We start from the raw sequence: 27,586 nt of genomic DNA, 5'->3' as shown, positions 1-27,586 counted from the left end.
ATACAAACTTCGCGAACATGGCCATATCGGCGAAGAAATCCGCGCTATGACATAAAATTATTGCTTTAAATCGAGCGAACTGAATTCCTGTTTTTGAGCGCAGTAAACCTTATCATTTTGCTTGAAATCGAAGTGCAAATTTTGTGAAAATTTTCACGTAAGTAGTGTGGAAAAAAAAATTACTGTACAAGCTCACTACACGAGCAGTAAAAATTTTATATTAAGGATTGTAAACGAGCAAGCTAAATTACAGTGTAAGAAAGAAATAATCGAGCTTTAATTTAAATACTTTCCGTATCTCTTCAGTACAGGCTCTAGCTCTGATTTTGATAAGATTTTCTCCGGCTAATAAGAAGGCTGTAGTGTTACCTACCGCCATTTACTGCAAGTCCACCTGCTGTAGTGAACATGGCCACCGTAGAATTGGTCTTAGAAACGAAAAACAGAGCGTTAAGGGAGACATTAACTATCGTGTTACCCTATAGAAATGACAGAATGCCCTGTTGCTCCATCGCCAGCGGAGTGCACCCGGGAGATGATGGGACCAGACGCTTGCGTCTCTCTCCACGAGCGAGTAAACAAACGGTCCGCCCGAATTCCCTGCGGCTTCCTTTCCTTATTCTTCCCCAAAGCGGTCATATGCGCGTGCCACCAGGCGCCGCAGAAGCGCTCAGTTAGAAAACTAGGATATGCATCTCCCACTAAAGAATCACTTCAACCAATACAGAATCGAGGCGCTGGATTCACTAATTCACGCTATTGATAAAACGTCAACATATTTTCAAAGCAAAGTCAGGTATAACATATCTACCTTGTCGTCGTTGGATAGCCAGTGTATCCATGTTTCATAAGTTTTTTAGGGCTCACTTCGTATTTCGCCCTCCATCAGTCCTCCTGCATGTATTCCACTCCTCAATGGACATCTCTTTCAATATGCCCGTCCACATACTCATACTACAACTTCTGCTACATCATTATTTCTTCGCTTAGCCATAGTGTGGAACGGAATTCCAGACGAAATCACTAAAACCAACTGCCCATCGGCATTTTCGAAATGCATAACTTTATTTTGGACGTATAATATTTTTGAGCATAAGTTAGATTATGCCTGTACCCATCTCTTATGTAATATCCCCATAAGCGGGGGTCTTGAGGAAATAACGTGATTTGTTGGCTGAAAGTGACAACAAGCAACTGCGCCGAAATTGTCGGCTACCAGCCATGGCCACAGGGAGACCACAGCTAGTCGCGACAGCGAGAGGATGCCAGCTAAATACCTCCCCTCCGTTCTTTGTTTTTGCAATTTTGCCAAGTCAGCTGCCAGACTAAGCCGAATTCACAGGTCGTAGACCAGATCATAAGAAGGTCGACTTTTTGCGGAAGCCTAATAAGTGTATGGCACCGGGCAAAGGGTGCGCTACCGGGATCTTAGAGATCGTGCCTAGATCTCGAAGAAGGTTCAATGCCTTGTAAGAACCCACGAAGTCATAATGCACTAGCAAGATGGCGGAACGTCCAGCATATCAAGCGCGAAGATAGGCCTGCTGCAGTCTCGCAGCAAGCCAGGACCGCTCACCTGCACCAGGTAGCGTGTTCGCCAAATGCAGCCGGTACAGCCAGCGGTGACAGCGCCGCCCACCGGCAGGTAGCAGCCACCATTAAGGCTGGTTATAAATATTCATTCAGAACGACGGCTTGACATCGCGATTACTTCAAAGAAAAGATATTTAAGCTACGTGAAGTGTACAAGGAGCTATGTTTTGGAGATGAAGTTATCGAGTTGATGGGAGAGTTGTGTTCCCTGAAACAGTTTTGATTTTCTCACGCGAGCGAAACACATGTGCGCTATTGATGTTTCAGAGTGCAGCGCAGAACATCTGTTTATGATCTGTTGTAACCTGTCAAAACAGGCAATAAAGACAAAAAAAAGCCGTTATGGCGCAGTGGATTAGAGGTACGTGTTGCGTATTGAAGGTCGGCCGTTCGACTCCTCTCTCTGTACTGTGATTTTATTGTTTTTTTTAATTCATTTTTTAATTTTTTCCTTTTTAGGTCGCAAATTGTGATGCTTAGTGCCAAATAACGCCGTTTAAGATTTTCAAAACATTTTGTGCATACTTTTACACAGATTATTCACAGCGCTGGAATATCAGTTTTGAATTTAAACTAAACATTACATGGTTAGTAACAATAGGTTGGTATAGACTTTTAAGCATTATTTAGGGAATAATTATCCCTTTTAGGTAAGCCGTTGTGACAATCTTCAGTCACCGTAATCAATTCACCGTGGTTTCAAGCCTTGTGGTTGTACAGGCTGCAGTTCGCGAATACGCCACCAGGTACAATGGCTATTAATTAAACTCAAAAGGAGAAATCTAGGCATTATGACTCGCTGTGTACCCGATCAGACAATGATAGTGAAGTGTGGGGAATTACTTCAAGAAAGCAGTATCATATGAAAAAAAATGGCTGAGGCTTAGCTAAGGTTAAGCCTAGTCTGATGCGAAGCATATTGATGGCTAGGCTTGGTAATACATGGCTTTCCTTGGTTGAATACTTGGTCATTTTAATACAACCACTAGAAGTGTAGCAAGGATTGCCGTGGCAGCTATATACGGGATCATCGGTGAATTCAATGCAGAGTGTACAACCGCTGCCCCAGCACCGGCTACAACAGCATTCTTGGCACCCATAGAAAGTACACTGGAAACACCCTTAGTTATTCCACCACCGCCACTATTCCCTATAGACTGTATTGATGTACCCCCAGCAACAGCAGGCAGCGCCTCTGATGTGGAGCCTCCACCGCCGACCGCGCGAGCCGGCAGCCCATCTCTCCTCTGCTGTGACGTCATGTTGTCACGTGATCAGCCGCCGCGCCTCTGATGTGGAGCCTCCACCGCCGCGGCCGACAGCGCGAGCCGGCAGCCCATCTCTCCTCTGCTGTGACGTCATGCTGTCACGTGGTGTCACGTGGTCACGCTAAACGTCAATGGTAGCTCCACCGCCGCGCTCGACGGGCTGTAGTGTAGCTCTAGTAATATGCTTCGCATAAAAAATGCACAGGCAAGCTTCGACTCACTTTCTTCATCTGCCTCCAAAAGCTGCTCAGCCAACCCGGTGTCGTTGACGAGTGCGAAGCGCGTGACGAGAAGGGAGTAAAACTCCTCCGTCGCGTCCTGTTCCAAGCTTTGAAGGACTGTGAAGAACTCCTCCACTTCTTCATTCAAGCGCATCTGAGGGGTTAGCAAAAAAATTCCCTAGGTATCAGGTGAGAACACAGGTTTGTGGCACGTCCTATAAGCCATATCGAAGCTGTTGCCATCCCCAATAAAGGAAAAGACCATGTAAGCACCGCGTCAATTGCACTGTCGAAGAAAGAAGAAGCGTACCTCCATGATGTTTTTCCTGTCCCAAGAACCAGCCGATTTTCGCCCCGTTTGTTCTTAGAATCCTATTCGCCATCGTTTTTACGTTTCTTTTCCTTTTTTAGTATCCACATCATGTTTTAGCCTTTTTATCCTCTTTAGCTGTGTTACCGTTGGATTTTATTAGTTTTATATCAAATCTCGCCTCACCTGAAGCCGGGCATGCTCTTGCAAGTTTTTTCAATTATAGCCTCATGTCTATCTTCGTATTTTTAACTTTTAGTTTTGTTTCGGCGTGTTTTTGTTGGCATTGTTTCTATTTTTATTAGTATATTTTTCGCTTTTGCGTTTTTTATGACGTGGCTTCAGTTGTCTCAGTGTCTAGTTAGTGGCGTAGATCTTATCTTGTTACTGCTGTCAGCACTGATTTTCGGTTTCTCGATCGGTTCTCAGCACACGTGAGCACAGAATTGTAACGGAGCCTCAGATTGTTTGGTTTCACTGGGTTCGCTTTCGCGATTGACGGCTTTTCCCTCATATTTTGTAATGTTTTGTTGTTGTTTTTTTGGTGCTCTTGCAGCCCCTTATCCATGCGCTCTCTCCACCCTTCTCTCCGCCTTTATACCACTCTATATATTTCCGCCAATTTCGCTCTATTTTCAATAAAGCTGTTAATGAGCGCTGTGTGCGATGTTTCAATGTGTCTCCCTGCGTCCCAAATTTCATACTGACCCACATCGTGATAATTTGTCGTGATAATTGTCGTGATAATTTGTAATCAGCTTTTAGAATGTAACAGTGTTTGTTTCTACGCATTTTTGGTTTCTTCTAGCTACTGTTGCACATATATATTGTTCCCCCCTTACTCAATGCCTCCCTGGAGGCCTGTAAGGTACCTGTAAATAAAATAAAATAAATAAATAAAAATATGGACTCATATCAACTGGCCCAGAAGAATGCCATTTCGCATTGCAACAATCTTCTGTGTTGCTGTCGAGACATTACGGTACTCCTCAAGACAATGCCGGAGAACAGGGTAAGAAAAACATGGCTGCCTATGCCGTTCTGAAGCCGGCACATCTACTTTGAGTAACGTCGAAAGGCAGATGAACGTATTATACACATAGGAGCGCTAACGTGGACAAGCATGAGGACCTCAGCTTTTATTGCGAAAGCCTTATATGGCTGATAGGCAACACAACCGGTGAGCCGTGACATGCAGCAGTGCTTCGAACCCCCCTGGTAAAGGCACCATCGTCTCGCATGACGGCAGAAGTAGACCACGAGATAGTGACGTCTACAGCAAAGAAAAAGAAAAGTTGTTCCGAAGGTGCGCAGAACTGAACAAAGAGCAGTCAGATTGTGAGACGAGCACGCACCCATAGTCCACAGAATCCTGTTAATTTATAGTGATTGAAGGTGAACCTAGTGTTATGCGTTTCTTTGTGATACTGTGCCGATGAGTAGCTGTGACACTAGAAACTAAAGAATTTTTAATCAACCTCGCAACAGTGCTAACGACGAGACAGTACTTTCGCATTCAAGGCAAGTAAGCAGTATTAGGTCCCTTCCGTAATTCTTTTAAGAGTTCTACTGGCATGCACTCAGAAGTTCGCGTCTCACCTCAAGGCTGAAGCATGCTGAGGCATTCTTGGTGACATCGTACTTTCGAGAGAAGGCCACCAGTGCGTCGATACCATATTCCAGCGACAGCTGCATCATTTGCGCCACTGGATGCTTCGTCGAGTCCTCCTTCATGTGTCGCAAGTCTAGGTTCAGGTGGGAGAGGAAGTCGAGAATGTCTTCCATGCCCTCTCGAGGATTCGCTGCGTATTGCGTGCAGGACTCGGCAAGTTCGGTGAGTTGTTTTGCGGGAAGTGGGTCAACCGCCTTAATGGTTGCAGCAGTGTCAACCACAGCAGCTGGATAAGAACCCGGCGATATTCCTTTTCGGCCACCAACCTGCAATGAATACACTTCTCAGATTTCCATTCCTCTGCTGCAGCGCTATAGTTACTCAACTGCAACGCATAAATAGAAGATGCAAATGAATGGCGGAATGCATGCGCTTCGCCAGTTGTCAAGCAGAAAAAATAGCATTAATCTAGTTCTTTACGGTTTGGGTTACGGCTCTACTGCTACTCTCCGCAATGAAGAGTAGGGAGATTCAGAGTAGGGCGACAGAGCAACCTAATCAGCTGCGACAAGAAGGCAGATCACGTTCATTTAGTTTTCCGCATCATCGGTCCGTAATTGGTCTGGGAAGTGGCCCGCTGTCCATTGACACGTACAGTCTTGGTTAAAAATCCTAAGGCCGCAGCGTTGACCTGCAGCGAAATGAATGTCCCTAGACTGCTCTGCGTAGCGGATCATTAAAAACACAACTCAAGCAGGAAGCTTATCTACTTCCAGAAGAAACCTGCTGGCATTTCAAGGTCCTTCGGTCTTTAATAGTGCCGTAATAACTCATTTATGGGACTGATGCGAAAAGCCTTTGGCCTTAAGACTTACAACCAAAACTGTACATCATATGCGACCATTTGTGTATATTCTAGCAGGTTTGCTCGGCAGTCGCTCACTCCATGTAAGGCGCGTTATTAAGTTGTCTTCATTAACTAGCTTCCATGGAATTTAGTTCCGACGCGCAAAGCTTTGATCTACTTGTTATTTTGGATAAAAGGCGAAAATGAAAACGATTGACTTGCACAACGTTGCCAACTGCATTGACGATTTCATTAATATCCGTCAACGCTGTGCCATTTTGACTGTGAACGCTGATCTGCAGCGCTATGCGGAAATTTTTCAAGCCGCTCTCACGCTTCTGTGGGTTGGTTAGGATATTGAAGCTGTTTGCATTTATTGCTCTTCTTTTGTGCACAACTTCATGCTTTAGGCCCGCATAAAGTCTCTAGGTCAGCTTTCCTAAGTAGCGACAAGTTTCTCCTCATCCAGCCTCCTTTCCTGCGTGACTAGCGCCGTCCGCCATGTTCTTCCTAACGCGCTCGGACGATGCGGCTGCGTGCATGCGAGCGGTGTGTAGGGAAGACCTTGCATAGTCGTGGTTTTGCCGTCGCGAACAGTGAAAATTATGGTAAATAAGCTAAGCGCTGACAAAAAGGAGAAACGTGCCACCAGTGCGCTCCAGGTTTAATTTACGTGGTGTTTTGCCGCAGACGGAGAGGGCGGCGAAAGTGCGCAGCACGGCAGCCGAATCCTGGGGCTGTTTCTGGCATGCTGCATCCCCTCTATGCTGCTGTTCATGCTATTTTCAACCAAGTAGCTACCCGAAACGCCTATGAATGGAGTTTCTCCTCGTGCGGTTATGGAGCCGTAAAATAGTGGGCGTTTGCAGCCGCACAGCTTGCATTACTTAAACAGGTTAGCGCAGAAAACGGGACGAAACAAGGAGACAACGCTAGCTGTGTAAATAACTATGAGTTTATTTAAAGCAAAACACTAAATATAAAGCGCTGAAAGAACGAAATAAAAAAGAAGGTGAATATATCAGAGAGCGGGAGCAAACGCAATACCACTTGAGCTTGCAGTCATCTCAGCAGATTACTACAACCTCAAGTCTCAACAAGAAATTTTCGACAACTTTCAGATCATTAGCGGTGTATGACCGGAGATTGTAAAAACGAACGCTGTCAATTTATGCGATTACGAAAGGTTTGGCAAAAAATTCAGGGGGGCACTTTGTTGACCTACAGCGCGGTGAGGCGAAAGCCTTTAGCGCGGTGTTGCTGTTTTTGTCACTGATGTGTGGATAAGATGTTAAGTACACAGTTGTTTGTAAATCTTAAATGCTGGAGAGATTGGAGGGCGTTTCGAAGGCATCCATCTGATTCGACGCCTTTCTGCAAACACTCTCCAGCGTCCTAGACAAGGAGAACTACATATGCGTTGGCAGGAAGTAGCGTAGCCATTAGCTCGCTCGGCTGCGGAACGGGAGGTTGATGGTTCGAATCCCATCGGGCACGAAGATTTTTTTGTGGTCTGACTAGAAAAGCGTGACAACTCTGCTCACAACCTTCAGTCGACAACGTTAAAGGCTTTTTTTGCCTTAAAATTGATCTCAGCCATGAAGGACAACCTTGACATGTACATATATTTCATTTTTTTTTTGCAGCGAAGAGACACAAGGATGGTTGCTCATTTAAGGTCATCGTCTCGCAACGAAGCATGTGGAAACTTCGCTTTGCCCAACGAGCATGCTCAGATTACGCAAATGCGTTAACGGTTCTTATCCGAACATAGGCTGCCTCAGGAAACACGACACTCGTTTTGTGCAATGAGAGGAGGGTGTAGTGTGTGATATTACAGTCTTGTGTGGTGCACTTCATGCATGCCAACCCTCTCGTTGTCAAATGGAGCCAGCTGCAGCGCGAACGGGATTGTAAACGAAAAATACATAACAAAAAAGACGTGCAAAACGAAATGCTCTTCTGCTTCACTTTGAAACAACACAAAAACATGGTACGTAACACAAAGAATTAACGACAACCTGTCCCATTTTCTCGATTAAGAAGGCAAACTGCTCAAAAAGGACAGGTATAAGTGTAATTAAAAAGCACCTAGACACGTTTTTCAGCACCAACGTAGGAACTATCAGACCTGTGTCGCAGGAAGGACTAATGCATTTATTAACAACGAAAACAGTTGCCGTTCTTGCCACTAAGTCGCTTTTCCAGACACAGGCAGGTGAGCAACGCTTAGAAAACAAGCACCAGAGTGCAAACAAACCTTTGACTGCCTAACATCACCCCAACTCTGGCGACAGAAGAATAAAAGAAGCAAATTTGCGTCAGTGTCAGTTATAGTAGCGACTAATTTAATTAACGTTTCTCTCACAGGAGGTGTAAAATGAACTCTAGAGTTTCGCATGTCCCCACTCAATGCACGACACGAATATCTATCCGGGTGCACATTCATGAACACAGTGGACGATCTTGCATCTCGTTACGCGAATGAAAAATATCCCACAGAGTATTCGAAGCCACAAGCACAACATACATTCAGGCGCACTAACGGGGATTTCCATTTGCATCGCGGTATGCTATCGAGAGATGTTGTTTCCAGCATTTCCGATGAGTAACGCGGCCGACTCCAGCCGAGGCCGGTGGGCAGACGCCGGTGTGGAGAGGCGGTCTCGATGTCTCCAATATCAAGTTTTTACCGCACGGATATGGCTTTCCTAGAAGGTGAAGGGCTTGAGTGCTCACCAGAAAGACACGTAATGCATCAGAGCACATATTCCACTTCGGTTCTTCCAATTAACGATCACTCACTCGCACACAACACGTGGTCCCTTTCCTTCGCGTGAAATAGGCCTAATGCCTCACCGCTTCGTCGCTTGCTGTGAGGAAGTAGGCGCCGAAATTTCCAAACAGGTGGAAACTAAGTACGCACTGGTCACTCGTAAGTCGATAGCAACAAGCACACGGGGAACCTTTTTCCAACATAACATTATATAAGATGAGAGCCTAAGTGTACTAAACGACTGAGAGACTGAACCGGACCGCTTTAGGAATAACATGGCGGACGTAAGCAACTCCCAAACCGAAGTGGGCCCTGTCCAGTGGTATGCATCAGCGGCGTAACAAACGTTTTCGCTCCTTAGAAAACCTCGTGTAGAGACTTTAGGTCCGCATATCAGTTACAGTCGAGGCATTCAGAAATGAAGCAATTTGTTGTCTGGAACCCGTGTTTCATGATTCAGGCCCATTAAAGGCGCAACATCTTGAAGGAGGGCGATTTTTCTTTGCCAGATCCTCTACCCGCCTGTAGAGGCAGGCACGGGAAGCTAGAAAAAATATCCCCGAGAAACCTTGAACGATATGATAGCAGCACATAGCAAGAACATCCTACAGCGCGATCTGGTCACAACGCATTTTCTATCTTAAAAAGAAAACGAAAAGAAAAAAAAAACGAAACATGCAAGAAAAAGGAGGACTAGGAAGAAAATGAGAGTTGCCTTGTTTCGTTTATTTTGCCCCTTAAGGGCAAAATAAACTCGGCCACTATGCTGTCTTGCATATTCGATGTATCATTTGCTCTATCTTGTGGTTCATTTTTATTAAATATATTACATCTATGTACGAGTGAATTCAGTAGGTCGATTTGGGATACGACGCTGCACGAGCTCTTCAGCTGATTTTAAATTGCACGAAGCAATAAGAATAGCATCGATTTTTAACGTGGCAGTGTTAGAGCTAATGTTCAGAGGAAATGCCGTGCGCTTTGTCACACTAATTACGGATTGGTCGAGAAGGTTATGACGTCACACTTTGAGCTGTTTAATGAAAATGAATAAAACTCGTTAAATTGTGACTATGAGGTCGCAGCGTGATTGAAATGTCATTATGGCATGAAGGATGTAAAGTAAATTAATTACGCAGAAAATTAAATTTTGGGAATTATTTTGGACTCAAACCCATGGCCTTTGGGTGTTATGTCAGACACGCTTTATCGACTTGGTTGAAGGGAGACTGTGTGTCTTGTGGCATATCATGTGGTCTAGTATGCTTACTGAATCTAGTAGGCCGACACTAAGTACAGTTTGTAATTAGAATGACGGAGTAATTAAGAAACAAAATAGCAACTAACCACAAACGCTCTCTCGTGATACCCTGAAGTATGAGCTTAAGTTCCTCGTCATTAGATGTGGAAGCAAAGCTTTCACGGCCAGAAACTTACAGAAAGACGCGGATTACATCTGCGCTTCTAATATTTCACAATTTCAGGAACTGCGACCGCACCAACTAATAATTAAGGGCTTTACTGTTACCGAAGCCACCCGAACCAACTCAAACCCGCCGTGGTGGCTCATTGGATTTGGCGTTTGGCTACTGACCCAGAGTTCGCGGTTTCGCAGCCTGGTTGCCTCGGCCGCATTTGGGTGCAATATGTCAGCACGCATTATAACACTCCCTCCTGCTCTAAATTACCGCGGAGCCTTCCATTACGCTTTTGTTCATAGCCCACGTGTCGCTTAAGGGCTACAACTTTAGAATTTGAAATCTGCTAATCAACTGACCTCTTACCTTAAGGCCAACTGGCCAGCCAGGTTGGTCAACTAACATGGAAAGTTTTTGTAAACAGTACGACCCACCTGACATAATTGTGCATCACCATTACAAAGAATTCGAGACAGCGAACAGCCAGTGCCTCTTATCCCAGCGGCCTATCACGTTTTGTTCTGAGGACACTTTGTCAGTCGCTGCCTGTCTTACGTGGAACATGAAGGCGCCATTATCGAATATTCAAAGCCAAGTGCCAAGTGGCGGCAGCCATTGCAACTACAAGGGCTTGTTCCAGATTACGCCCTTGAAAAGGCTTGACACTGGATGCCTGCCTGTTCGCGAATAAAGTAGCGTGGCTGTAGCCGCTCACGGGCATGTGGTACGCTTGGTATGCAAGGGTCAGAAGTGGAGCGCGTAGGCGAGGTTATAGAGCAACGCTTTTTGAGGGTTTGAAAACCAACACTTGAAACGCAGTGTTTCCTGCCTTACCCAAACTATCATGGCTCGAATACGTCGGAAGGCTCTTCCGAATCCCTGCAATCTTCGCTCAGTGCTTTGAGACGGTCTGAGCTGTAATTGCTGCCCCTCCCTAAACTCTGTCGTTAGGCTAAGATTAAAATCGCCATGCAGCACATCGTTCCGTTCTGCTCCTTCTCCTTCGTGACTTCGATATCGGCAGGTGCACTTCACGATAGCCAAAAGTAGTTAGATTGTCGTGAATCTTGTGGGCGTTCAAATCAAGGGAACGAAAAGTACAGTCTTTGTCAAAAGTTACCAGGCTGCATGGTTTGCTTCTAGCGCGTACACTGGAGCCCTTATAGCTTCCCTGAAGCTGAAATGGTCGTTAAAGGTAAGAACTGAGGGTCTTCTTACCTTCCAACACGTTTTGATCTTTTGGAAAGGCACAAAGGCTCCACTATACAAGCTAGAAGCAAACCATGCAGCCTGGTTACTTTTGACAAAGACTGTACATACTTATAAAATTTCCCCACAAGGCCTCGCTACGACTGAACCATGAATCATCCGAAAACAATTAATGACGTTGCATTCTTAATCTGAAAGAATAAATAACTGAGAAAATACAGAAGGTAGCAGATAAGGCACTTTGTGCACGGCTATGTGAGCTCTTATTTGTTTCGTCTCGTGGCGGATGGCAGAAAAAAGAGAAGAAAATGACCCCTTATTTCGCGGTGTCAGTGCACAGCTGTGTTCGGATGAACCTTTTGGCAGCAATACAAACAGTCATAAAACTGTGCCAGCTATAAAAGCGCCGGATATGCACAGCTGTACGTGATCGTTCTGGTTTTGTCGCACGGCAGGAAATGCCGTGCTAGGCATAAGTACTTTTGCGTCGTTCAATGACTAAATGTTATCCACCTTTATGGTAAAGGTATTCGTTTTACCCGGGTTTATTTGCACCTACATACACATTTTGATGACATATTTATCGTTTTTTCTTGCTATTTTTCAGTGATCGTACTCTGCCCCGTCGGTTTTATTTACGCTTCCTGCTTCGTTGGTAATGCTTTTTTTTACTTCTGACTTTGACAAGACTACAATTATTTCGATGAAAGCGCAGGAATATCTTATTTTCCACTCATTCCTGCTGTCTAAACGTTTTATTACGAATAAAATACGAGTTGAAAGTCAGCTCTCGGTGTGTCTTAATATTGGTCCGCAGGCAAGGGAACGGAAAGAGGTGCTAGCTATGAGCACCTTTTTATTATTATTATTACTATTACCACCTCTTATATTATTGGTGTTTGCCCCGACTCCTAGCGCTATTTCAGTTTGCGGCAAATTGTGATATGAGTGGCTTTTGTCGCGTCAAAGAACACAGATGCAGTCAATGACTCACTGTGCTTTGCAAAGTCTCAAGCTGTGAATTCCAATAAAACTTTGAATTCAGTTTTCAGCGTCTACTTAAAAATGAGCAAATTCCTTCCCTTAGAGTGCGACAAGTGACGCAGCGTCTCCGCCAAACGGGCTAGAACCTGAGCGACGCGTTCGAGATGTTCGTTATTGTTTTATTTAGTATAAGATCATCAAAGAATACCTTTCTCACTTAAGGGTAAACGAGTTTGATAGCATCCCCATGAAGAACTGTTAGCAGCATCATCGCTGACAACCAGCTCAGTGGCACCATCTTGGAGCATCTTGGAGCATATATCTTTCCCTTCACGAATATTGTTAAAATGCCATTCCTGATCTTACAGTAGCTGCCATTTTCTCTCCACCGCATTCTTTTTCTACCAGAGATTTCACTTTCGGGGTCCGGATGACGGATCAATAGATCCTAAGTAGAAGTATAGATATATGTCCTAAGTAGAGCTCTAACTACCTACAGTACACACGCGAATAAATTGCAATGGAGAAACTACCTATCCATCTGACGCCCTCCCTCTTTCGGTTTTTGTCTCTTTTTCTGTGAAGGATTATGCTGCTGTCTTGTCGCAATAGATAGGCTCAACCTCGTTTACATACGCTTTTTTTATCTGGTTTGGCGATGCTCTAATGACTGCACATGTTTGATTTGAGGCAAATGATTTTTCATAATCTGCGAAGGCTATATATAGGGGCTGTTTTTATTACACATATTTTCAACCATTTTACTGATAATGTGAACATGGTCTGGTATACTTTAGTGGTTACTACAGGCAGTCTGGTCCCTTCGATGCCTGGGGTCCAAGGTAGCTTTAAATCAACTAGAGATTATTCTCTGCAAAATACTGTTAATGATGTGTTGTGTTTCAAAATAAAGAGTAAAACCTGATTCGGACATTAGACTTTGTAGGCAACGCCCAATTATCAGAGGGGTCTGGAATTTTAGTACACTGGCATGTATAGGGGCAATTCTCTGTATATACCCCTGTGCATTCATAAAACCTGCATGGTGGCAGACGGCCCACTGGGCTGTGTGCAACCTGCCCAGGTTTGTGCGATGTCTATGCCCCTTATAATAACTGAGATGCTTATCGGTTCGAGATAAAAAACCCCAATGCGGAACGATGCTGTAAATCTCACTTTATGACAAAACCCTTTCACTCACGTTCTCTATTACGTGCGCAAAAAATTGTTTGTGGCGGTTTGGCTTATTCTGCGGTGCAGTGTGGTGGGGAGTAGCTGAAGCTAACGGTTGGAATCCAGTTGAGAAAAGAACCATGGAAACATCTCAAACAAGACTCACAAAATGAACAGAAATAGTATTTTCATCTGTAGGCAGCTGCTGAATGTACGATTTTACTTCGGTCAGAGAGTGTGTTTATTAACGAGGTCTGCAACCATGAGTGCTTTTAAAAGTTCTATATTCTGCAGAATGCTTCTACATAGCGATACATATGGCAGGAATGGATCAAAACGAACTTTCATTCTGCCAATGCAAGCAAATATGTCTTATGACATGTATATATACGTGGTCCACTAACACTGCCTAAGCAATCGTCTAGAAGGCTGCGACGTGTTTCGGTAGAGTGCTCCTTTTCACCGAGAAAAACTTAAAATTTATGAATCACTCCTCCTCGCCCCCACACCACCCTGTTATTAAACAATAATTCTTCACTGAATGCGTTCTGGTGGCTGAGGTAATAGAAATTCCTCCCCTACGCTGCCGCATGAGCGTAGAACATGATTTGCCAAACTCATAACTGTCAAGTGGCTCATTTGTGCACTCGATCTTTTCGAGCTTTTCGCAAAAAAAAAAGCATAACAGACCTTCTGCGGAGCCGCATCGAAACCAGCGAAAGGGATGGTGCCATCGCAGACGAAGACGTTTCTTGCGCTGCAGGGGTTCGCCTGAGTGGCCACCGTGTTCTCGAACCAGGCCCTGAGACGATGGCATTGCGAGCTATTGCACTCGGCGGCATTGCCCGGCTCGTCGGAGACCCACGGAGCGTCGTAGTTGTCTGCTGGTTCTGTAAAGACTTCCGTCGCTTCAGCAATGGTGGTCGGCCTAGTGGACTCCACCTTCGTGGAGTTTAACAGCTCCGTTGTCTGCGACGGGGTTGAAATAAGGAAACAACTCAGGCGCTAAGCGAATTCTGCACCCTAAAGATGAAGGAGCGGTGCCCAGCAACGCTCAAGTGAAGGACTACGTATTGTGTATATACCGCGTGGGATTCGTAACACAAAGCTCAGTATCATTCCAGAAAAATGGATTTCGTTCATCCCATACCATATAGGGGGTTTTGAGACAGGAGTGCACGAGGAAACCGTAAAAGATGTTCCAGCAATAATCCAAGCAATACTCCAAAGATGTTCCAGCAATGGCGCCAGTCCTGTCTTGTTGTGTGTTTTCTCTCCGTTTTTTTAGCGCCAGTACGCCTTTTGCGTAAACATGTCGTAAAAGATGATTTGTCAAGCATTCATCAACGGCAGTTGAAAACTAAAAGCCTAGAGCGTATCGTCATGTTCCCACCTTATTTTCATACCTAGCGTTTCTGAACATCAACTGGCACCATCTATCGGGCACCAGCAGCGAATGGCTTGTAATTCAGGGAGAACATTTTAATACGAAATATGAGGAAACAAAAGCACGGGGGGGGGGGGGGGGGGGATGGTGCGGTTAATATTAATGGTCTACGTTTCCGACGCACTGCAGAGTCTGACTAACGAGTAAAGGACGTTTGCTTCGCTCGCACCAACTACTTATGGCGGGCTATACAAGTAGTGACAGCTGGAAAAACAAGAAATGGTTACCCAAATTTTCTGGGCTTCTTCCTATTTAGTGTATTTGCTTATCGTGATAGCTTTGTGGCGATGGTTTTCACTCCTGACACCTGGGTCGTGGGTTGGCACACCACCGCGGTAGTGGCTTTTTCGTAATGCCAAAACTGTTAACACTTTCAGGTCGTGTGCACTGTCAAGTCGCAATAATTAATCCCCAGGAGGCAGAAATGCTCACGGAGCTCAGCACCGCGGCGTCCCTCATAGCTGCCACGAAATTTGGGGACCTTAAACCCCGCATATCACGTATTATGACTCTTTGTCCTGCCTTATAGTTGCTAAATTCTATTGCACACGGAGCTCAATGTTAAACTAGCCTAATAAAGGCTAGTGATATTTTAGCGTCAATGGAATATCTTTCTTAGAGAGCTCGTCTTTAGTGTTGCCTTGCCGATAATGGTTTGCCAACACGTCTCTCTCCTCCTACTATAATTCTCCGAGAGATAAATGAGAACGTTAGGAGAAGTGCAAATCGAGTGGCCCTACTGGAGGCTCCACTAACCTTAGAGCTCTGATATCCATCTACAGCTATAGTTTAGATGTGCGGGAATGTGTCTTTTGACTTCCTACGAGACGCAAAGAGTTTCGATCAGGAGCAAGTACATGGTAACAGAGCAAATGGACATGAGCTGGGCGTGTAAATATAACATAAGGTAGGCTGTGGTTTACTCCGCTAATACTGTGGCTTCCTAACAGAAGGGAATAGTAGCACAGACCGCAAAGGGCTAGTGACCGGATGAGATCACAAGCCTGCGGGGTTAAGTTGGCTGCAGCTACCGCACAACCTGGTTAGTTTGAGGGATATATAAGAAGTCTTTTTCCTGCAGTAGACATATTTAGGCTGATGATGGTGCTGAATATGGTAGCATCAATCCTGCATAAAGATTTCTAAGTCCCCAATGGTGCACTTGACACCTTGGCGCGGCATACCTGCTCCCCACGAACACTTTGAAAACATCTCCTGACTAGCATGCGCGCTGATTTTCTGTCAAAACGTTCCACCGTACAATTTGCAGTGGAGGAACTGGTGCGTAGAGGAGCTGTGCTTGTTTAAGAGGAATATTTTTACACTCCATAGAGGCGATAATTGGCATGGCGCAACAGACCGAACATTTCAAGGCTCTTCTCTCGTTAAAATGCTTAGCAAGTCACCTGGACTGTAGGCGGCTCCAGAGTCTCGGGACGGCCGAACGGGCCCTCCAGGGGAAGCGGTTGGTACTCTTTGGAGTACCGTTTCTGGAAAACGAGAGCCCATGCGTGGAGGCAAACATGCATATTCGATCGGGTTCCACAACGTAAAATACTCACGTCATTCAATTTCTGCGCGGCCCTCGAAAGGGAAGAGCTTTACGGCTATTCTCGATTTTGCAGAACTACCCTCAAGCCCTACCGTACTGCAATCTTAAGAGGGTGAGCTCTAAGAAAGCGCAAACACGCTACGTAAGACGCGAGCCAAACGCCTATAGTAATAGAGTGGTGGCGTGGTGATGAGCCAATTACTTATCTATCAATAGCATTACCCAAGTGCCGACGACGACGTGGTATAGATCATTCATTAGATGCTGGCTTTCCCACAGGTCGCTGCATATTGCAGAAGGGAACAATGATTTCATTGCCAGGAAGACTGAGCAGTTGCGTAAGATAAGCCGGTAAAATAAAAACTAATAACGCAATGAACGCGCTCACTGCAAGGCCAAATGGTTTTCAATGGCTTCAATTCATTTTATTCATGTTATATCTGAGTCAATAAATAGGACTTAAGAATATGATAGCTGTAAGAAAACTGCAGAAAAAAAAGCACGGCAAGGAATAAGCAGGTGATTGGTTACAAACAGTTTCACAGTGCACGAGGAAGTGAAAGATGCGCTGATTCGCAGAGAATACAGTGGCCAACAAACAGTCAACGGAAGGAACGACATGGCAGGAGCAAAACTGAACTGCCCAATCGATGGCCCAATCAAGTGGCCTTTGTGATAGCAATGGTAACCATTAAGCAAACATTTTTCGTGGGGTAGTCAGTTCCCGGTTTTTGATATGAGCGCATGCTTTATACACGAAGACAGAGGCAATACAGATGACAAAGACGGCAGAAAAAAGGCGCCCATGTGCCCCGTCCCCTCTCTCTCTTCCATCCAATTGTCTTCGTCTGTTAAACGAATACTTTATTCAAAGCAGCAATGAAACAAGCCTAACTATATAAAGCCGGCTCGGCTAGTGCGTCCAAATTGAAACCAGTTTGAGCTGTCAAAATATTGCGAGATCCCGCTGAGCTTCTATAAAGCCACTACAACAAACGCCGCTCATTTACTTCCAATATCGTGGACACGTTTTACGTCATTGATCTGTGATAGGCCGCGTACTGAGGTTGAAAGCAAGGGACAATTCAGGCACAACAACAATGTTATGTTCTAACGAGGTTGTGGCTTTTTAGTCGCATGCAGGACTACGCTGATCAAAGAAAGCAAGAAAGAACATAATGAACTATGCGCCATACATGCTGACTGTCTTTGTAGCCAAAAAACTTTTCGCTCACCTAGTTGATGCATTTGATTTCCAATACCCTATGGCACGCGAAATAAAAGACGACTACAAAGAGCCAGACATTTGTACATCCGCTGATAACGTATTTATTGTTTTTCGCTTATGGAATTAGGCAATCATAAGCAAAAAAAAAACGATCTGGGTACGTCATCACATACCAGGAAAAAGATCAAATGCGAAGGTGTATCGGTCCAGTCAAAACGGGTCAATTGGTCTATCGAAAACACAACTGGAAGCATTTCGAACGAATTTGGATCTACACCACGTAGTGCTTATTTTCGACAGTTCTAATTCTTCGTCTACTGGAAGCTGTAGCACACAGTTTTGTCTAATAGTTCACTCTGTATGGTCGTTCACCATGATTTTTAAAATGTTTTTACAGTGTAAATTCCACTTACAATTAACGTACCAGTTTATTATTGAAGGTTGTCACTCCAACCGAGGCTGCAACGAAGACCCCGATAAGAATGCACGAGGCGAACATCTTCCCCCAGTGGGTCCTGGTCTTCGCCTCGTAGAGATCTGTCTCGAACTCCTCGGCTGCACTGCGCGATTGACTGCAAGATGACCGAATTCATGTCTCGACACGTGTAGAGCTTAGCGGACATAAAAACAAAAAAAAAACGCTATGCAAGTGCGATGCACAACACTGGAGTCTTGCTGATTGGAGTGCTTTTCTGTCGTGGCACTTTTCAGGTTAAAGCAGACCCACAGAAGATTTAGAGAGACTATTTCTTCTTCGGAAACACATCACGTCACTCGCATGTCTGTCTAGGCACATCCATTTGGTCTAACTCTCCTTTAAAGAGAGTGGCTTGTAGCAGCTTTTAAAAACACGCTTATTACTCTTTGAAACAGAGTCCTGTCCTCCAATTTGACAACAGGGTTTGTCGTAGAATTGAATTGAGGGCAAAATAATATGCACAAAAAGGTATCACTGTTTAGGCTGCTAGCTCTGCCAACACAACTGGTGGACGCCAGGCCATTAAGCTTTGCAAGTGGATCTGGAGAAGAGAGCCTCCGAGACGTGTCATTTCTCTAAGCGAAAAGTCGCAGCTGTTCCTTCGAGACCACTCCCCCCTTAGGCATTTTTTGAAAGAGACAATGGGCATTCAACACATGGTATTGGTCCACGTGTGCCGTATTATTGCATACGACTAATTCTCATTAAGCGTATTTACATCGCACAGACCAGCGTAAATTGCTCAAAGGTGGCCAAAATCTGGAACGGCGTCGGGACGCCGTAAATTTCGCAAAGCAAACACAGGCCTATTTCATAACGTTCTCACGTAATACTTATTTTTTAGCACATTTCAGCCAACCTGTTGGGCATTTTTGTACATAATTACACATTCCTGCAGTTTGCATTAACAACAGTCAAAGGTTAAAATCAATTCTCCTGCATAGTCTCAACGCAGTTCTAAGTGGGAACAGGGCTAATGGTTTCTGGAGGTTCAACGTCCCAAACCGAATCAGGCTACGAGGGACCCCGTAGTTTCACGAGAATCATAAGGGATCTGTGTACTTACTGTAATGAGAATTCTGGCTCCAAATTGGAATGGGTGCTGGGAAAGAAAACGCAGACATTAGACAACGAAAGAAACTAGCAAACTAAGGAGTCATAATAACCATTTTGGCCCAGATGTCGTGAAATGAGGAATACGCTGTTTTTTTTATGAACTGAAAAGGAGGGAATGCCGTTGAGAAACGGTTAAACATGCCTAATTTAATCGAAAACTCCTCCAGGTTTTATCATTTCGTTTTTGGTTCCGGTCAGAAAAGAAGAAGATGCCACGCGACAAGGCAAAGATTGATTGGGTGTGCATATTGCTACCTTGATTACTGCCAAAGTACTGGGTTGAGGACGCAGAGCGTTGCGAAACTTTTTTTTTCAAATTTATCTCTGGCAATAACCGCGCTATAATATCTTCACCTTTACAGCATAGGTAAATGTACAGCCTTTCTTTCGAATGTCCTCAGTTTAGGATGTGAGGCTTAGTTGTCGTGGAAGTGAAGGTTGAAAGGGCTTCTTGGTAAGATTCGAGGCTGTAGTTTCATGTTAAACTTAGACTTAAGCACTGACTCTGGTCTTTTCCTCTCTGGGAAAAAGCCCTCGTACACACTCATGGATAGATTAAAAATTAAACATTTTGATCGATTTGCCTGTGTGGTTGGGTTTTAAGACTTAATAAATTCTAACGCAGCTGCAACCAATAACTTTAATTTGAAACCCAGCGTTGCGGAGCCGGCTTGCTTCCTTCTTCAGGGGTGACGGGGGCAGTAGCTGTCGTCTTTAAGTATGTAAGGAGGGGAGCAGGAGATCAAAAAAAAAAGAAAGCTGTGATGCAAAAGGCGTGGGGTAGGGAGTAGGAGGAGCGGGTTAAGGCTATAAGGCGGAGGCGGTCAGTGGCGACTTTTTTTCTGCAGATTAAGTCCATGTGCATATCATGGGGGCAGTTTTCTTTTTGTGCGGTTGTTGTCCTTCGGGGTAATTTGGATGTGCCAGGATTCGAGTAAGAGCCCTTTTTTGTAATTCGTTTCGGTACCGAAGATGCTGGTTTCGTCGAAGTTTAATTGTGTGGCCTTAGTCTTCTGAATGTCCGGCTACAGTTTTGCGCTCTTTTGCCATGTTGCTGACGTCGTTTTTATGCTGGCGAATTCTGTTTAGATTTTTAGTTTCGATGATGTAGCTTGCGTCGCAGTCGGCCAAATATATCCCGAAAGCACGGCGCTCTTCAATCCGGCTTATACTACAAGCCAACTAACTCAAGCCGATATCACCACTTCGCTTTGAACCACTCGAAGGTCCATAAAGCATCAATGGTGAAGACATTGTACAGAAGAGTTGAGAAACTCTGCGGCACATACTTGACAGAAGAAAAGAACAACGCACGATATCTGAAGAACTCATCGTGAACGGCTATCCAAAGAACTTTATTCGAAAAACCATTCACCTCCAAAAACACTACAACATGCGCCAAAAAATCAACGCACAACAACCAACGCCACCATCAAAATACGTCATTCTGCCTTATATTCGAGGTGCCACAGAAACCTTTGCCCTAATTCTGAAAAAAGGGGGTGTGCAGGTTGTGCAAAACCCTACAAACACGGTTGCGCTTTGCCTACGTGTTCCCAAAGACTGACCATGGAGAGAAAGATCCTAAGGCATTATCTATAAAATTCCTTGCGCCGTTTGCGACGGAAGCCATATCGGCGAAACCAAAAATCTAAAACAAAGAATTCGGCGACATAAAAATGGCGTCTGCAACTTCCCGAGAGAGCGCAGTCCTGTAGATGAACATTCCGAAGACTCCGACCATAGAATCAACTTCGACGAAACCAGCATCCTCGGCACCGAAACGAATCCCCAAAAAACGCTGTTACTCGAATCCTGGCACATCCAAATTATCCCGACCATCAACCCCAAAAAGAGAAACTTGCCCGCAGTATATGCATAGGGACTTCGCTCTGCAGCTCAAGCAAGAGAAGTCGCCATTCATCGCCTCCACACTGTCCGAAAATGGGGCTCACAACATTACCCACCCACCCCTAGTCCCTTCTCCCATTCCTTTCGCATGACAGCTTCACGTCCGTGGCCCATTAAAGGGCCACGGACTACTCTCTGGTCGAAAATACTCTCTACCTGTCTTGGAGCAAGCCTCCTCTCCTTCCGTTCCCTCCTCGAGATTTTTCTCTCGCGCCTCGTCGAGTGGGCTCCGCAAGGCAAAATCACCCTTATTCCTCCGAAGTTAGCCGGAGGCGTGGTGTCTGGTGGAGTGCGTCACATGTCTACATCAAGGCCGCACCTTGAATAGAATTCTTTTCTTGGTTTTTGCTTGCTTCCTGGTCTAGTTGAGAGGGGGGGGGGGGGGGGAGAGCGGCGGGTCTTCCTAAGCCCTCTTTATTTTGCTGTTCGGGTCTCCTGGCGGTCTTTCGTCGCGTTTTTCTTTCTTTGTCCTTCCTCTCCCCAGTTGCTTGGGTCGTGGACGTAGTTGTCTGGAGCGAAGTGTCTTCCGGAAACCATCGCATTCTTTACCGTTGTGTCAGGAAGGCCGATGCGTTGGAGTCAGACACGACTCAACTCATAATCTCCTGGAAATCTGTGCCGGATCGTGGTTCGACTCCAGACGCTGTGTGCGCATCGAACGACGAAGCAGCGTCGTTGCATTTTCTCCGCACACTGAACGATCGAGTGGCGCGATCGGCTCGACCACCTATACTTGTTAGCGAGTGCATCCTTTCATACATCTGTTTGTCAGCCCCAGTTAGCGAGCCACCTATTCGTTTTGTTAGGTCTCCCCATCGTTTCACAACCATAGGGGCGGGAGTCGGTTTTTTTCGAAACACGCGGTGAAGCGCGGACCCGGCAACCGCCCGTTTGCTATTCTCCGTGTGTGTTTATGTGCTCTGTGTTTGTGTCTTTTCTCCGCTCCTAAGCTCATGTCGTTCATTGGAGTTAAGGCGTAGGCAAGATGCACGAAGGATAAGCGGTGTGTGTGCGGAGTGGTCGGGCGAGTGAGGGAAAGGCTCTACTCCACAAGTAACTAAAACCTTGTTTGGGGGGGCTTGCATGGAAGGAGAAGAAAACTGAGAAGGGAGCGCGCACGCAGTGGGCTATCTCGTGACGTGATTACTGAGGGGGGAACCCACTCTGTTTTACTATTTTTTACTTTTTAAGAATAGGGTTCAAGGCTGTCGCCGTATGCTCCCTCCGCATTTTTTTTTGTTCCTTCATGTGGGCTTGTATGGATGTGCCAAAACGGAAGGCGCTGCGGAAAGCGTTGCGCAGACGACGCGACACCCAGGCTACGCCAAACCTTCTCCGGTCAGTCAGAACGATGCACCAATGTAATGCCTTTAGCGAAAGTAACCCGCTTGACGTCAAACGGGTTCAGAGTAGGGGGCGAGGACGTTTGCCTGTGGAAGGAAAGAACGCGCGGGCTTTGATTTGGATTTGTGCAGCTTTTCGGGGTGCGCATGGCTCTGTATTTTGCAGAGGTTATTTTCGATGCCTCATCTATGCATTGGGCTTGTTTTTAAAAATGTCCGGACGCTGGGCACGTACCCTCTAATATAAGAGTCTTCTCTTGATCAAGGAGAAGGCTCTTGGCCAGCTGAGACCTCAACACCCAAGTCCAAGCCAATGAGTCGGCCCCTCAGGTCGCTATCAGCCGTGGGCTGATCGCCGCATAGCACGGACCATCACCATCTGCTTTTTCTGATGAAATAAATATCTTACAATCCACTGACACCGGAAACATACAAATACTCGGTGGTATAGGAAGTAGAAGGAAAAAAGTGAAAACCTCCACTCGCAGGCACAAAACCCCACTACACTAGATATATATATATATCGGCAAAATTTGGCACTAAATGCTAGCATAGAAAGCTCGGGGTGCACGGATATGGCTAAGATTTCTTTTGAAGATGTTTATTGGTTTGGCTCAAGAAAGAGCAGCGGTTCAAACTTGAAAGTTGAATCGCGAAAGGAGGAGTCATTTCGAAGGAGCGAATTACAGATCTAAAACGTCAATAACTGCTTCAGGGCTTTTTGGTTATAAAGATTTGTACGATAACAGAGAGTGCTAATGCTGCGAGTTGAGTTGATAACTTTTGCCACCACAAGGCACTGGCATCCTCATGCAAGAAAACAGTTCAACTTCTCACTTTTTGCGCATGTGTCAGATATCATCATGATTATTTGTTTGTCAGGGCTCATGAAGCATGATGGTAGTAATAAGATATTTCTGGAGAGTACCAAAAATTCATGGCTGTGAACATACGGCGGTTTTTCATTGGCGACAAAAAATGTGACAACCGGCCAGCTAGGCCACGCTGGAAAGCAAGGGGATTTTGATTCCGTACTTAGATTGCATTAATTTCAACAATGCTTACAAATTGCTAATCGCGTGTGCATCACTTCGTTCTTTGTGCGACTAACAGCAGCAATAGCCGATCATGTTGTTAAACATCCTAACAAAACAATTGACCGTTGGAGCCGCATTGAAAATGAAGCAAGTTCGGTTTGGATAGTTGTTTTTGAGGATCTATGACTGTAGTGAAAGGTAACGGGTATTCACCTGAGCATTTCTAATTTGTCGACTTTTCTTAAGTTTCACACAGATGGGAAATATAGCCACTCAAAAACGTATTTGCTATCGAGATTCACAGGATGTTTTCAAGTTTCAGGTGACCAGAATATAGACCAAAATAGGCTGTTTTACAAAATTAAACTCTACCAGTCCTTTTCACATTCACAGCTCAGTGCACTCTCGTAATTAAGCCAAGAAAATAAAACCTAAGTAGACAAGCGGGAGCGTTTGCGCTTCTCGTTTATGTTCGAACTGGAAAGGAAAGGCACAAGATTGAAATATTTTGTTTTTCAAAAAAAAAAGAACGGTGTCGCAACAAGAAGTACAGCACACGTTTTATTTCTTCCAGCTGCTTTCTCTTCTCAAGCTCTCTCTTGATGTCACACCTCACTTTGCCTGGACACGAATATCTTTTGTTTCCTTGGGCGCACACAAATAAAACCTCTGATGAGTTTGAATAGTCATCCATAACCTGTCGAGACCGGGGAAAAGCGCCTCCTTTGTTATTAGGATGTGGCTATATTACCGGCGGTCGGCATAATCGTCCGAAAAACAGAACGCCGGCAGTGTCGCCGTACCGGCTCGCTCTATACTCACGTGACATTGCACAGCTCCCCCTCGATAAGAATTTTGCTTTTGTTTTTATAAATACAAAAAAAAAACAGGAGAAAGCAATACTTGTTTCCACTGGGAGTGTGTAGCCTTTAGGTACCATACATGATTGTCTGGGTGAGGGTGGACCGTCGGCAGCCGGCAGCATTTTGCCGTCGGTGTTCTGTCGGCAAAAAAAAAAACTGGAAAAAAAATCTGGCAGTGTCGTTTCACTCCCTGTGTGCCGTGACGGGACCCGAATTAGCCAATGGCGTCAAACTGCAGGCAATGTTCCCTGTGTTTTGAGCGGCTGCCGCAGCTGTAGTCTCCTCCTTATAACGTCTCTTCTTCACAGGTGGCGAACACTGACTTGTTGAACAGAAATGAACTCCCTTGCTACTCATCTCTCTGGACACGGTTACTAAATATCACTCATAGTTAGAGTGCTTAACTCTCAAATTCATTGCGTTTCTGAATGATGCATAGCAATCGCAGTGATGAAGGCATGGCAATATCAGTTCTTACCTGAGCGCTGAAACAGGCGATGATTGATAGACGGATGTCCGGCGGACGGTAGACATATTCGTACTCATGCTTACGCCGACGGATGGTAGAAATTCCAAGACAGAAAGGGCGGAGGCTTGCAAAATACTCCGCAGGGGTTTCGAAAAAGCAGCCTCAGAAACCGTCCTCACTTCGTCTTCTTCTACGCCTAACGAAAGCTATGAACACAAATGGCTGATTTTTGTTGGACAGGCGAACAAATACAAATAGTGTCTAAGTTCAAGAAATTATTCGTTAAAGAAGTTTCGAATAACACTACAAGAAGAAAATAAAACAAGTGCATCCGACCTGAAATTCACCGGAACAGATGTTCTGTTCTGCGCACACAAAAAATGCATGAACAATTCTGAGAACGATTAAGAGCACAATTAAGAGCAGCCATTTTCGTTGCTACTGTTGCGGTGTCGGCAAGGATTGCCTTTATCAGGGTTAAAAAAGCTGTTTTGAATCATCTTTTGCTGCTCGAAACATCTTCTTTGCCTATTTTATAACGAAGCACAGCACCGATATAATTATTTTTCATTTACCTCTGGGAGGTGATTCTTGCTAGGTTGAATTCTGAGATGCTTTTGAGCCAAAATAACCCTTTAAACTGTCCTTTGAAATCAATTTTTCACTTAATATTTCGCCCCTTAATCAGTTATTTTCTCCATGCAAATGTTTTATCCATCCTTCAGAACCTCCGTTAACACTTCATTAATGTTCTATGATGTTTCAGAGTGGAAGACGGCGCTTGAAAAACTTTGAAACTAACCGGGAATATATCGGCGTAGTTGACGCGCCGGATCGTTGGGAATGCGCGGAATAGAAGATCACGCATCGGCCAATACCAGGTGTGTGTTTTTATGTACGGGGGTGCGCCCCTCTGTCAAGCCAGTCATAGGCTTTTTGGGTGTACCCCTAACATCCCAGATGTTGAAATAAAGGTATTTCGTGCCCTACTAAGGAGAGCTAGGAAATAACAGTGCACTTTCCATTGATCCCCCTCATAGCGTCAAAAGCCTGTCTTCCGCTTTCAGTTACATTATTTTGAGATATTCATGAACACTAGCATGTCGGTGTCCTACTATTCACGAATCTCGGGAAGTGGGCACACGCATATTTCATTTGAGGACAACAGAAACATCTCGACAGCACGGCTTTTAACATTGTGTAGAATTCTCGCGGGCTTTCACTGAGCGCTACATCTTCTGATGACCCGTCTGATTGGGTGATTGCACAAACTGTGCCTGTAATTAAGAAAATGAACCGTGCTCAATTTAGCAACTGCCGCCTAATATCAGTCCTCAGCGCATTATACATATCGTTTTGACTGGATAGCGGGTTTTGTATTTGGGAAAAATATTTTCTCAATTCCAGCACGATTTCTGGAAAAACATGTCGACAAACACACAAATATTTTCTCCAATTCATTCCTTTTCCTCTATTCTTGATAGTTCCGGGCAAATTCTCATTTGTCATGTCTCATTTCAAGTTGTCGTTCTCATGTCAAGCTGCTGCCAAGCCAAAGGGGGCTGCGGCTTGGTCAAGCTGTCTCTGACAGCTTTTTCTGCGCCTCCGCTGTCTGTACCTTTGCAAGGCAGAAATGAAGAATTTGAATTTGAATTTAAAAATAGACGTTACAGTCCTTCACTCTAGCAAAGAATTCGGTAGCGTTACATATCTTAGCAGGTTATTCAGTGTTGATGAGCTTGGTCTACCTCGAACTTTAGTTAATGAAATATCGTCGTATCTAAATATGCGCAAAATAAATCGCTGATATCAAAGGCCATCATTCAGACGATTTCCGCGTAAACTGCCGTGTACCTCAGGCCAGTGTCCCAGGCTCTCTTCGTTTTCTTTAATTTACATGTACGACTTGACCAACTCCATAGATGAAAATGTTATTACTCTTTTATTTGTAGTCGACAGCTTGCTGCTCTAGGCTGTTAACACTGTAAACGGTCAAGTTGTAGTGACTAAAAAATTAATGCAATTTTTATGTGGTGTGACTTTTTTAATAAAAAAATCCTAATAAAAGTATTCATGAGCTCATTACAAACAGACTCCTTTTTCTCAGCAGTGCTTCCAAGGAGGCCTCGATAACTCAAACTGGCTGTTTCAGTTGTCTGACCGAAACAATTGGAAACCACCTGAGCCGGTAGATCCATTTTCATACCTGCGCTTCTGGTCTTCGCAAGCTCGGTAAGGTCACACACTTACTGCGGTACTACCGCTTCGACTTAAATCGGCTGGCCTTTATAACGTTAATGAGACCTCCGTTAGAATACGGCCGTGAAGTTTCGTGTCCTTTAATTTATTTATTTATTCAAATAACCTAAAGGCCCCCCGGGGAAGGTATTACATAGGGGGGACACAAGAAGCACTTTGATGGCACTTTTTTCAAAATCAAAGGGGCCGAAAAGACAGAAACAAAAAATGCAGACACCATTTTTTGAAGTGCATCAAAAATACACCACTACAGCGCAAATAGAAAAGCTTAAAATTCATACAGCCGCCGCGGTGGCTCAGTGGCTATGGTGCTCGGCTGCTGGCCCAAAAGACGCGGGTTCGATCCCGGCCGCGGCGGCTAGAATTTCTTTGGAGGAGAAATTCTAGAGGCCCGTGTGCTGTGCGATGTCAGTGCACGTTAAAGAACCCCACGTGGTCGAAATTTCCGGAGCCCTTCACTACGGCGTCTCTC

The sequence above is a fragment of the Amblyomma mixtum genome, chromosome 4 (genome assembly GCF_055824585.1).
Source record: "Amblyomma mixtum isolate Tamu chromosome 4, ASM5582458v1, whole genome shotgun sequence".
Lineage (NCBI taxonomy): Eukaryota > Metazoa > Arthropoda > Arachnida > Ixodida > Ixodidae > Amblyomma > Amblyomma mixtum.
The sequence above is the reverse complement of the archived record's forward strand: the minus strand, read 5'-3'. Positions refer to the sequence as shown.